Here is a 12,604-nt window from a genome sequence, read left to right as displayed (position 1 = left end):
TACGTTTGGACTGGAGATAAAGCTGGAAATGTGGCGTGAATTTATACCTTCTCCCTAATAAACTATATATCACTTCTTGCTACAGCGTTATCTTGTTTACGGTGGCCCTGACGGCAAAATATCATAGAAATCGCCCATAGCACCCATCTTATCACCTTTTTTTGAAACACCCTGTATAAGGTATTGACTAAATTCAAATAGCTAAACCACTCTGTATATTCGTGCTACATCTTTTTTTCTCACTCTAAAAAACTTTTGGGCAAACTTTTGGGGGAAAAGTACATCTACACAGAACAACAAAGACACTAAATATCTTTCATTGTATATAAAAAGATTGAAGACGAGTCGAAAATAAATCCCTAAGAATCTGTTCGATCGGTGTTAGACCGGAGGGATAATACCCAACCATTTTTTATTTACTTATTTATTTTTAGTTTCTCTTTTTTATTTGTTTTTACTGTGTGGTTTTTGGTTTTAGGCGAAAAACCAAACAAAACCTTCTTCCTTGATCGGTTAAGCGTGAAACCCACGTTGGGGATTTATTGTATAAGTTCAGGAACCAAAAGAGAGATATATTAGTGGGATTATTTTGACCTTTGAATCGTATATATACAAGAAGTGATATCTAGTTTATTAGGGAGAAGGTATAAGATGCCTAAGTATTCACGCGCCATAGTCCCAGTCTCCCTTTCAAAATACAAGGGGGGACGTAAAAGGTGGCCGGGCTTTTTCGCCTCTCCTTAGTCAAGAAATATGTAATTTTCGTCATTCGCGTCGCGCTGACGTGAGTTTTCAAGGACCAATGAGATGCTGGTTGTAATTTAGAGTCGGTGATTAACTCCTGACCCACGTTTGGACTGGAGATAAAGCTGGAAATGTGGCGAATTTATACCTTCTCCCTAATAAACTAGATATCACTTCTTGATATATTTGTATAAAACGTTCCTGCAATAGGAAAATTTCTAAATAATGAACAATTTTAGATTTTTGGATATAATGTTCTGGTAGAGATAGTGTTTTTCTACATAAAAGGTCATAACATTTTATGTAAACTATCCTCATAAGTTCATGAGATATGTTCCATAAGTTTATCACTGGTTACTGAGAGCTTATCATGAAGTGACGTAGGTGAAACTTCATAGAATCTCGTAAAACGACTCCTGCATGGTCAGGCGCTATCAAAGGCTCAGTACAGACTAAATAATAAGATGGACCGCAAAACCGAACTATCTGTCATTAAGTCTCTAACATGACGAAGTATAGTTAGTGTCATACCTATAGAACATATCTTATAAACTTATAATACTACTAGTAGACATGCACGTGTAAAATCAATTAGGTAAAAGGCTTTTTGGGTCGGTTTTCGGTCAAATTGTCCCACCCTTAATCCTTAAATGACCAACGTAAGTTCACTAGCTCCGACCCATAGCTTTTAATCGTTGAACCTTGGGGCAGCAAGAACTTGTAATATCCTGTAGCAATAATTCATTTTTAATTATACAGTCTTTACTTTAGTCTCTATTGGCCGGGCGTATTATAAGTGAAATAACCTACAAAACCCACGTACTCCTAAATGATTCTCTAGATAGACGAGGTTCTTAAAACTTTAAACAAGCTGCTCATAAAGCATCCTTAAATTATGGCACTGTTAATTCATTTGACGAATTATTAGGACTCCCATTATAAGCAACCAGCTCCTCTATAAATATAGACACCAAATATAACGCTTCGGTTTATGACGGGGGTTTGAATTAAGGCTTTATTCATTCCACCATACCGACTGTGATATACGACGCTTTAAACAACACATTGTGTTGTGGAGTTCGCCTCTTCCGGAGTCCTTGTCCTTCCCAACCTTTTGCTGAAAGGTACTCCCAACCGAGGGGCTTATCACTCTCAAGTTCCCAGTATATTTACTACGGGTTTTGTGTCAAGAGTGTACGTCTTTTAAATAGTAGGTGACCTTTTGATACAGACACCGATTTCGTTGAGTGGTTGGCACCTCGAACCCTACTTTAATTAATAGCAGTGTAGCTTTCAAACAAAATATGAAAAGTGTACGTAAATGCCTTATCCTCTAAAGAATAATCTCGATGGAAAGCCTACACCGGCGGGCGGTGGTCGTACCTTTGAGAGAAGGGAGCTGGGCTACATCATGGAGAATTATTCTAAGGGGAGCTGAAAGTGTTTGTTCTTGTTCACGATATGCGTACGGTTTCTCCCACCCCTCCACTTTGGAGGCTCATAGCTCTGGTTCTACTAGGGATACGGGTATGTCCTTTGAGTATGTTACAGTCCTATTTGTCCTCCATCCAACCATACTAAAAACGTGGGGATCGAATAAACAGGGGCCGAGTAATTAAGCAAAATGTTCATAAACATACCCTCCATAGGAATAGCATTACACCCAATTTCGGAGGCTCATAACTTTGGTCCTATTTGAGATACAGGGATGTCCTTTGAGTATGTTATAGTCCTATTTGTCCCCATCCAACCACACTAAAAACCGGGGGATCGAGTAAACAGGGGCCGAGTAATTTAGCAAAATGTTCATAAACATAACCTCCATATTAATAGCATTACACTCAACTTTGGAGGCTCACAACTTTGGTTCTACTAGGGATACGGGGATGTCCTTTGAGTATGTTACAGTCCTATTTGTCCCCCACCCAACCATACTAAAAACTTTGGGATTAAGTAATTGAGCAAAATGTTCATAAACGTACCCCTTAAGGACGGTTAATATTTAAAGTTGCCAGCCTACAATTCCTCTCCTTTTCTAGTCCTCCCTTATGTAATAGTTAACACTGAACAGTTGTCATTTAGCTACTCTGCTGACTATAATTCTTACTGGATTCATGGATGCGCGAGCTGGAATTTTGTTTAAAATGTTTTCGCTCGTTTATTATTAGCTCCTATCACGTTGTCGGTGTGTACATCCACTTTTGAGGCTGAATATTCCCCTTACGCTTGGCAAAGTCTAATTTCACGGCGCTGCAAGCTTTATTAACTCGCGTTCAAATTCTATATTAAGATTATATTTGCAAGGGTAAAAGGGGCACCTCCTAATTAAAAGGGTTCCGCTGTAATTTACCGGTTGGTGTGGGAACGAGGGAGCGGGATATACTGACGTTTGCATTCATCCGGGGTTCTCTTCATGCACTTTCAGATTAGCTTTATAGTTAAAAGGGCGTATGAAGCTCTCGCCTATTGTTGTAATTAGGACCAACGATGGCAACCGAAGGTTCCACGCGTATTATCCGAATTAAGCCGAGGCTCAACGTAAATATGGCGCCTTGCTTGGAAGAGCCCCAGTAATTCTGATAAATTTACACTACGGCTAAGCAAACGATGCCGTGGTTTTCAATTGAAGTTCAAGAAATGCTGGTCCTCGGGATTTATTGGTATCGATAGAAAGGAATGTCATGAATCTTGTCTATTTAAACAGAGATTCTAAATTTAATTGATCTATTAAATTAAATCTAGTCTTTATTACCCAATATGTTACTTAAATTGTGGTAAAATCAAACCATGTAGTGTTAATTATACGTTTTTAAATTGCCACATCTGAAAATTGCATTATTTTCGTTTGCATTCGAAGTTTGGGTAACAATCGAGTAAGGACCAAAAGCACTCGGATGGGTTCATATACCAGCCCAAATTCTAGTATACATGGCGATATACAAATACAAGAGCTCGAGCGAGAGAAAGATGAAGGAAATTGTGGATTCTTAAGCCAACCGCTTTGTTTCTCGCAACCCCGATATTGATTCCTTAAGCGTGACCTTTTAACGCGATTTACGCCTTTCATTCCCTCAGTCCGCCTCTACTCTAAAGTTCCTCTCGATTAAAAAGAAGAAAGGCTAGGGATGCGACGCTAAGAGCATTCCAATCCACGCAGTTCGCTCCAATTAATACGCAATTAAATCCCCGCACTGCGGACAAACTAAATTAAAACCACGCGAGAGTGCCAGGAAAGAATTGAAAATGCTAATTCGCAACTTTTAAAATTTAATTAATTTTTATATTTCGTCGTGCATGTGTATTTGATATAAATTACTAATCAAGTCAGGTTTCTGTCTGGGGTAAAGTTTACTCATAGTATAAGGTTATTTACTATATCGTTTGATAATCGCCATTTCGTTCGTGGATATTCCATTAATAAAGGAAACGTATGGAGTAATATTTAGTTTATATTATACAACAGCCTTAAACTCTATTCACCCGGGCCATTTCGTTGGGACGGATAATATTATCATATTGTGATTTAGGAAGGCGGAAGGGGAGAAAAAGGCGTATCCCTGGCGCGTGATGAAAATAGAAAAATGGACATTAGGCTTAGTTACAATCTTAGGAGGGACCGTTTTTCAATAGAAAAACCTGGCTTTTCTAATCCCTTCCGAGATTAAAATTGATTATCCGTATCGTAAGGGGAGCGTACACGCGGTTTTACGACTTTCGTTGGGAGTTAGGTTCGCCTGGCTGCTCGCTCGCGTCCTTCTGGTCCTAGTCATTAATAGGTATTTTACGTTTCGCCATAGTTATTATCGTTAGACCGAAATCACGTTTTATTGTTGTCGTAAAAAACTTCCTAGAGTTCCGAGAAAAGTCATCGGACGCTCTGCGGGAAACTAAAGCTAAAACTATCCGACCATTATTCCGCAGCGTGGGATATATATAGAAAGCGACCAAAAACTTCTCTTTTGGCAAACCTGACACGATGCTGCGTGCATGGGACTCTCTCTCCGGCCGCAGCCTCCGACTTGATGGAAAAGACGCTTCTTTTGCGCGAAATAACCTCGGACGTCTCAGGGTTTCGATCGTTTTCTTTTTCGTCTTTTATATAACGCGCTAAAGGTCGCGAGTGCTCGCGGGGACCGGGGTTAGTGTCCCCGTCCATCTCTTCGTCCTCCTATAGAAAATAGACCCTTGGTCTTTTGGGATTGAACTGCCAGGGAGATGGAACGTTTAGAAGGATGACTAGTTACTCCTATAGTCGCGGAGAAGGGGGGGGAGGGGCTGATAGGGACTCACATTCCGAGAAACTCCTTAGATTCCCAACGTTTAGCCAAGCCAGCCAGATAGGGTGACGCCTGTCCTATACTCCGACTAAACGTCTACTGGGAGAAAAAGACCTAGGGTTCTCTTACTGCATGGTTATGTCGAAGGGTGTGTTTAGAACGTCTCCGAACAAGAGTGCAACGACAAGAAAGCTACTATCAGGCGTTGTACATTTAGAAATTTGCGAGTAGTATAATATACTAACTGGTGACTGGATGCAAGTTGGAATGTTCCAATATTCATAACCTGAAGTGAATCAGTCTCACATATATACCAAGTTACTTTATATGTACGTTAATTTATGAACTTCTGAGGTCCCTTAGAAACCATGATGTTTCTTCGGAACGCTCGCCATAGTCTATACCAACAAATGGACAAAAAATGTTTGGACTTTATTCGAAGTAAGATAATCAAATTGTTCGTAAGATGGACTTCGAATATCCGTGGTACCTACGCGGAATGATCGACGAAGCTTTTATCAAGCCTCTGGTGTTGTGTCAGGTGACACGGTCGATCTTGGCATCGATTCGTTTACGGACGAGTGAAAGGTCTAATTGGTAGCGTCGCCTTATCCCTTTTATAGGAGAAACGAATTTAGGCCTCGGCCCTATATAGCTTGAAACTCCTCTTATCTATGTCCTAACTACGCAACCATTATCTCTGTAAATCCGGGCACGAAAGTTTTCCGCCAAATTTATCTACATTTGTGTATAGTGTATACACGAAAAATCTAAAAAGAAAACGAACAAAGAGAGATTCGAAGTGTAACAACATTGCTATTCTAATGTTTACCCCCTAATTGAATTTGTTATATTGCATTATGACTGTCTGTACGCTTAGATTTTGAATTTGATATTTAAAGTTGGAGGAAATATTTATCAAACAACTTGATGAATGACTGAGAAAAATGGTTTCCTTTACAAAATTTGACGCTAATGCGTTTAGTGTAAAACTGTGGATTCGAAAAACAATTTAGACACAGAAATGGAAAAGAGAGAAGGAAAACAAGATGGCCCCGGCCAAATTACACTTTTGCGCGCCCTCTAGTGACTAGAATTAGTATTACTATATTCATTGACCTCGACAAATTTATAATTTTCAGGTTTTTTTCCATTGTTTATAAAATAGCATTCCGATTATGAATAAAACCAATCTAGTAAGAATTTGGTTTACAGTTTAATTAAATAAGTAATTAACTGTAGTGTTCAAGTCTTGGTGGATTAATTAGGCTAGATATACTAATCAATATCCCAGATTTATTCTACCATATGATTATGGTCATTCGTTACATTGGGTGGCAAGGATGCCGCTTGAGTGCGGATAAAGAAGTGAGGAGTGTTCTCTCATGCTTAGAAAATGGGGGTTACAATCAATCGATATCTGAGGATGGGGCGCCATCTAGGTTGTGTTTGGAATAGGCGGGAATTACGAATATAGCAATACTCTCCCGTGAGATTAAAACCCAGTGACTGTATGAGTCTTAAGATAATGTGAGGGTTTAACAATAAAATTCGAAGATCATTGGCAACTTGTAATATTGCGCTATGCATTTGTAACAGTTTGGTTGAGCTTAATGAGGTAGATTGTAATTCAGATTTAACTTTGTTTAAGTCACTATTTTATACTGTCCTTTATGAGGTTATTGTTATTGTGGTGAAAAGTTTGTTTAAAGTCATTATTTATACTGTCCTTTATGAGGTTATTGTTATTATGGTGAAAAGTTTGTTTAAACTCATTATTTATACTGTCCTTCATGAGGTTATTGTTATTATGGTGAAAAGTTTGTTTAAACTCATTATTTATACTGTCCTTCATGAGGTTATTGTTATTATGGTGAAAAGTTTGTTTAAACTCATTATTTATACTGTCCTTCATGAGGTTATTGTTATTATGGTGAAAACTTGGTTTAGCTGCTGTCTCATAGGTTGAGCCTTTCAGGCGCTCGTCTGTTTCGGAGTGGGTTGCGGCGAATTGGTGTCGCGGATGTGGTGGTGGTCCTTAGGACCAGTGACCCTCGCATTAATTATTATTTTACCGGTCCCACTATAAATTAAATTTCTAAAATGGTGAGAATAAAAAGCACGTAAAGACACAAAAGTAAAGAAGCTGAAAATTGTAATTGAATTTGAATTTTTTACTGTAGGAAAAAGTAGCATATAACAATCCATAACAGTTAACTTTTATTTCTTATCACAATTTTTCAACTAGTTGCCACTAAATATCAATCAACATGTCTAATGATATTTGAAGTTCTTAATCCTTTTCTGAACTAGCCTTATTCCTTATTGCATTTTCCATAAATTCAGCGGCAATATCTTCTCTCGCTATCAGTAAGCCAGATCAAAATCTTGTAATGTGACCATGCACTACTGAGAAATACGACTACTGACAACTAGTACTGGCTATGGTCTAGACTGTCGACTACAAGAGACTCATTCTAGAGTATAGACGCTAGACAAGATCAATAGTCAATAGAATACAAAACTTTTGTAGGGAAGTTGTAGCCAAGGAGTACTAACTACCTAGGAGTAGAATTGGTAGAAAATGTGTTGAGCTAGAAAAATTCTAAAAAGGAACCCCGAATTTATAAACTGGTCCCACCGTCTATTTTTTCCAAAAACCCTAATTAATAAAGTGCTCCCTGATACCACTGACCCCAACTTTTGGAATAAATAAACTGGTCCGAGCAATTAATAAACTGGTTTGGGACTTGTAAACCTGTCTTATTTCCTACCCTGTAATGACGAGCCCATGATGTAAACAATAAAGATGGCCGCGAGCTACGAGGTTTAAGCCTCGGTCTTTAGTGTATCGGGGAGACGGGGAGTCGGGGACTCGGGGTCCGAGTAACGGGAGTTTCTGATGCGTTTGCAAATCTTATTTAAATTTATATTTTTATTATTATGTAACCGATTTATATTACTGAACGAATTGTACCTTATACTGTAGCAGACCTTGTTAGTTAGGCGAAGGTTTTTCAACTGTTGCTGATATTTAACTAGTTATGCCACCGCATGGACATTTTAAAATCCTTTCCTAACATTCGAATAAGGTACACACTTCGGCGTATGAGCCTGAGGTTAGGAAAAAACATTGCTTTGATGACGATGGCCTAGGTTGCCAAACTAACAAAAAACCATTGAGTTCAGAACATATATCCTTCTAGAGTTATATTTGGATATCGGGTTTTCGCGCTCGCGCGACCATCGTTTTTGAAATTATGGGACGGACGGATAACTTTATCATTAGGTGGTGGCGCCATCTATTTCACTTAAAAATACATATTTGTTACTATGGCGTCTGCTATAATTTCTTAATATAGAGAGGAAATGTTTAGAAACCGCTATGATAATGGAAGTAAATTGCTAGATTCGAGTAAAAACAGAGAAGGAACTGCATTAACCGATAGTATATGTATTTTTGAGCTTTCGTGATAGTCAACTTGACAAAAATTATCAACGCAAATGTCTTTTTTTGGAGTCCATTACTCCATTCAATTCCATTAATGGACTGACAAGTGACAACATTGTTTTGGTAATTCCGAATTTTTTGTAGGGAATCTTAATGGTACAGTTCAAAAAAGGTTGAACTATCTAAATATTTATTAATTTTCTATGTCACAAAACATTTTTATTTCTACCAGTGTTGACACACTTTTCTACTGAGCATTTGCGACCCATTTTAAAATTAATAAATTGTCACATTATGTGTTACTTTAATAACTTATAACATATAATTCCCAAGTAAAAACACGCATTTAATAAGAAATTGATCAATATTCCATTTACTAAATACCAAATTTTATTTATTAGGCTCCACTTACTGTTTTTCAATTACCTAACTTTCATATTTCGCGCTGTACTTCTTCCTAAGCCTAATTTTCAAACTCAAACTGCGGCGATTTTGCGGGAAAGCGCCCCGCAAAATCGTGGGAAATTCTTTTAAGTTTCTCACGTAAGGCGACAGATGGCGCTAACGACTAATGATAAAGTAATGAAATTCGACGAATCGAGTACGCGAGGAGGAAATTCAACAAAAACTCTAGAAATAAATATATTAGAACTCAATGCAAAAAACTCTTGGCAACAGAGCTGCCAGAATACAAAGTTTAAGGAAGACAAAATAGTGAAATTTTGCTAGTCCATTCTTAAACAAAATTGTATGTTCTTTCTGGACTGGTACAGTTTTACTACCCCCATAATAGGAAAGGCCTATTAATAATTATCTTAATGTTCTTTTTATTAATGAGCTTAAGTTGTAAATTGTTTATGCCTTTTAATAATTATCTTAATGTTCTTTTTATTGATGATTGTTTATGCCTATTAATATTTATCTTAATGTTCTTTTTATTGATGAGCTTAAGTTGTAAATTTTTAATTTGATACTTTCAAAGTAACGTTAATTAAACCTTCAATACCTTGATTTAAATTTTAATTTATAATCCTTATTTAATTTAAGGATGATGTCAGTTTGTAAGTCTCGTTAATTTAATTCCCCCTTTCCCACAGAGAGGGTCTGAAAATTTAAATCACTTGGCAGAAACTGGAGATCTTCAACATTCAGTGACAGACTCTGAATCTCAATGGGCATTTAAAAAACTGTATAAATTTAAATTGAAATTCCAAATTATAATTAAATACTTTTTGTTTGATATGTTGATATTAACGTAATCAATCCTTGAATACTCTATTGGTACTATCAACACCATCGTTAAATTTATTACTTAAATAATATAATTTTTTTTAAATATAATAATCAAATTAGCGACTTATAATTAGTTAACTTTAAATGAGTATGTTTCACTGATTAAAATTACATTTCTAAAAATTGTTAGGTTAATAGGACTTTCATGTTTCATGTAGAAATTTCATATTTCCGTGGATGGAGAGATGAACACGTTGATTCCGTTTGTCGTTGATTGAAATTAGATTCATTTTGATCATAAATTTCATTTTATATTTTGAGTTGTTGATTTTATGAGATTGTTGATTTTATTTTTATAATTATCACTTACGTAACTGTTATTAGTAGATGAACCCAGCGAGAGCGGAAACTGCCAAAATGATTAGTTAATTTTGCAAAGAATCTGCAATTTAATTCTGCAAAAATCTGCCTATTATTTTATGTCAGTTCCGTTAAGTGATCATTTAATTTTAAACTTGCCAAACAAATAGTGAGCAATGGTACCTCCGTCCCAAACTAGTTATAGTTTTAAAACGCTGACTCGAGTTTCATTTTGTTAATACATTTAATTTTATTAGTAAATCAACCTGCCTAACTTTTAAGCAGACGAGTCTTAAAAAACGATATCATTGGTGAAATTAGAAAACTCTCTCTGCTTAGCGCGCCTTCTGTCGGGGAGAACCTTAATTTCTTTTTTGATTAATATGATAATATTAATTGTAATGTTTAAGTTCCCAAGTAGAAATCTAATCTTGCCTAGGATTAAAAAGATATATAATAATTATAAATTGCAAAAAAAAAAATTGCAAGCAACTGTCTCTCCTCCTCTAGCGCGATACAATATATATTCGACAGCATCCAGTGGCGGGCGTCGGGGAGGTGGGGGGTCCATATCTAAAGCCAGACAGTTGCACAGTTCTCTCTCTCTCGTCTCCCGCTAAACCCACGCAGTAAGTGCGGGCGTCGGGGAGGTGGGGGGGTCCATATCCTAACTCTCTCTTTCTTCTCTTCAGTATAATTTAACTCGCTCTATATTACAACCAAGCGTGGCTTCGTGGTAGAGCGCGCGGTCGGGCGACTTCACTGGCGTCTCGTATGGATCAGGACATTGCAGGTTCGAGGCCCGGCGCCGACAGAAAAATAATTTCAATTGAAATTAAATACGTTACGCCACCTATGAGGTGTGAGGTGAACTACGGGTGAATTTCGAGTCGAAAATTCGCGGGAAATTTGAAATTCAAAAGTTTATTTATGACGAAACTTATTATGCGGTTACACCAAATCCAGCCAGCCGTCCAGCCAACAGAGGTCAGAACAATACTTTCGCTGCTCTAAAGAGCGCAAAAGTAAAAAGCCTTCCAAAATGTCAAGGGAAGAACCCATTAACATTCTAAGAACGAGCTCGTACTTTGCGCTTTGCACTGCTAGGGGGGCAACCTATACTGGGATAACGTGGAAGAAAATCTGTGTTTGAACGCTCTCGGGTCTTGATGGGTTCTTGGTCAAGCCTATTTAAAATCTTTTCGTGAATGAAATGCCGGGAAACATAAAAGAGAGCGACGTGGGGGGGGGAGAATGTCCAAACATAAAAACATTTTCGTATATATTTTTAGTTGGGGGCGTTTTTCCGTGTTTTTCGAAGCTTAACTTGAAATATTTGTTTTGAAAATCCGTTGGAAACTGCCAGTATTATTTTAGAGGAAAACTTTTTATTCGAAAATGTTTTTCGGGATAACCAAGAAGTTTAAAATCTCCCCGCAATCCCATAATTCAGAGTCAGTTTAACCTAAAACCAAAGGAAAGGCTAGGGGGTATCCATACATCCCTCTTTTCCCAGTCTCCGGTATTATTCCTCTTCATTCCAATCGTCTCTCTCTCTCTCAGTGGTTTTATCCAACCAGAAAAGGCTCTTTTCCATTCCCTATATACTTTAGACTACAATTTCAAGCTTAGTTTACTATACAGTGGTCAGTATAGATTGAGCCAAGGCTTAAGGTTTTTCATTGAAATCTAAAGATGGTACGAACTATATTCCTTCCCACGTAGTCGCGTCGATTTAGAGTAGCCAAACTTGTTGGAGGAGAAGCGAAAGAGAGAGTGACTGAGACTCGTAAACTTTTAATGTTTTCTACTTTCTAGTGAAATAGAGGCTGGCCGCAAATTGCTCCCTATATCACCGTGGACCCCAACATTTACCGCTAAGACGGGAAGGCCTGGGGGGGGGGGTTATATACACTTTTACCCTATAGTAACCTTCCTCCTTAAACTAACACGAAAAGCTATTTCGGGTGTAAGGATAACTTCTTACGTAGTTTGATGATGTCCTATATAGGTGCGTATAGGTGCGACTTTTTAGCCATATCGTAGTATACGATAGGCTCTTAGTTTGACCCGAGCCGTAGTAGTAGTAGTAGTAGTAGTAGTAGTAGTAGTAGTAGTACTTGTGGCCGGAGTTTTCGCTTTCGTTATCGTCAGATTTTAGCTTAAAAGGAACTTTATATTACCACAACCCACCCATTGGGGTAATCGAGGGGCTATTCACTCTGATTTTATGCACGGTAAATCATTTAAGCATTGAAAAAGATAGCGCTATTCACTCATTAGGGTAAGGTATAGAGGGGTTATCCACTCATTAGGGTAGGGTATAGAGGGGCTATTCACTCGTACGATATGGCTACTATTACGAGCCCTTGGGCCGTCTTGTTTTTCTCTCCTTTAATTTCAAACTGCTTTTATCAACAAATATTAAACCAAGAACGTTAAAACTAAGTGTAAAGTCGTATTCACACTATAGCGACTCCGTGAAATGTTTCTGTAAAACTGTTAATTATAGACCATTTTGGAAATTACATACAGAGAA

General features: G+C 37.6%; 1 protein-coding gene and 1 long non-coding RNA gene across 11 annotated transcripts in view; one reads left to right on the top strand and one right to left on the bottom strand.

Moving 5' to 3' along the window:
• sif (guanine nucleotide exchange factor still life) overlaps positions 1-12,604 on the top strand; it is a 98,484-nt gene that overhangs the window by 67,130 nt on the left and 18,750 nt on the right. The gene's annotated exons all lie outside the window — the stretch shown is intronic.
• LOC149661212 (uncharacterized) lies at positions 9,688-11,054 on the bottom strand. The gene is made up of 2 exons (XR_016368803.1): positions 10,225-11,054; positions 9,688-10,160 (listed from the first exon to the last, which is right to left on the bottom strand). It is a non-coding gene; the product is annotated as an uncharacterized LOC149661212 (long non-coding RNA).

The sequence above is a fragment of the Phalangium opilio genome, unplaced genomic scaffold (genome assembly GCF_054372755.1).
Source record: "Phalangium opilio isolate 3A_F unplaced genomic scaffold, DU_Popi_V2 ptg000070l_1, whole genome shotgun sequence".
Lineage (NCBI taxonomy): Eukaryota > Metazoa > Arthropoda > Arachnida > Opiliones > Phalangiidae > Phalangium > Phalangium opilio.
This window is presented reverse-complemented; position numbering and strand designations above follow the sequence as displayed.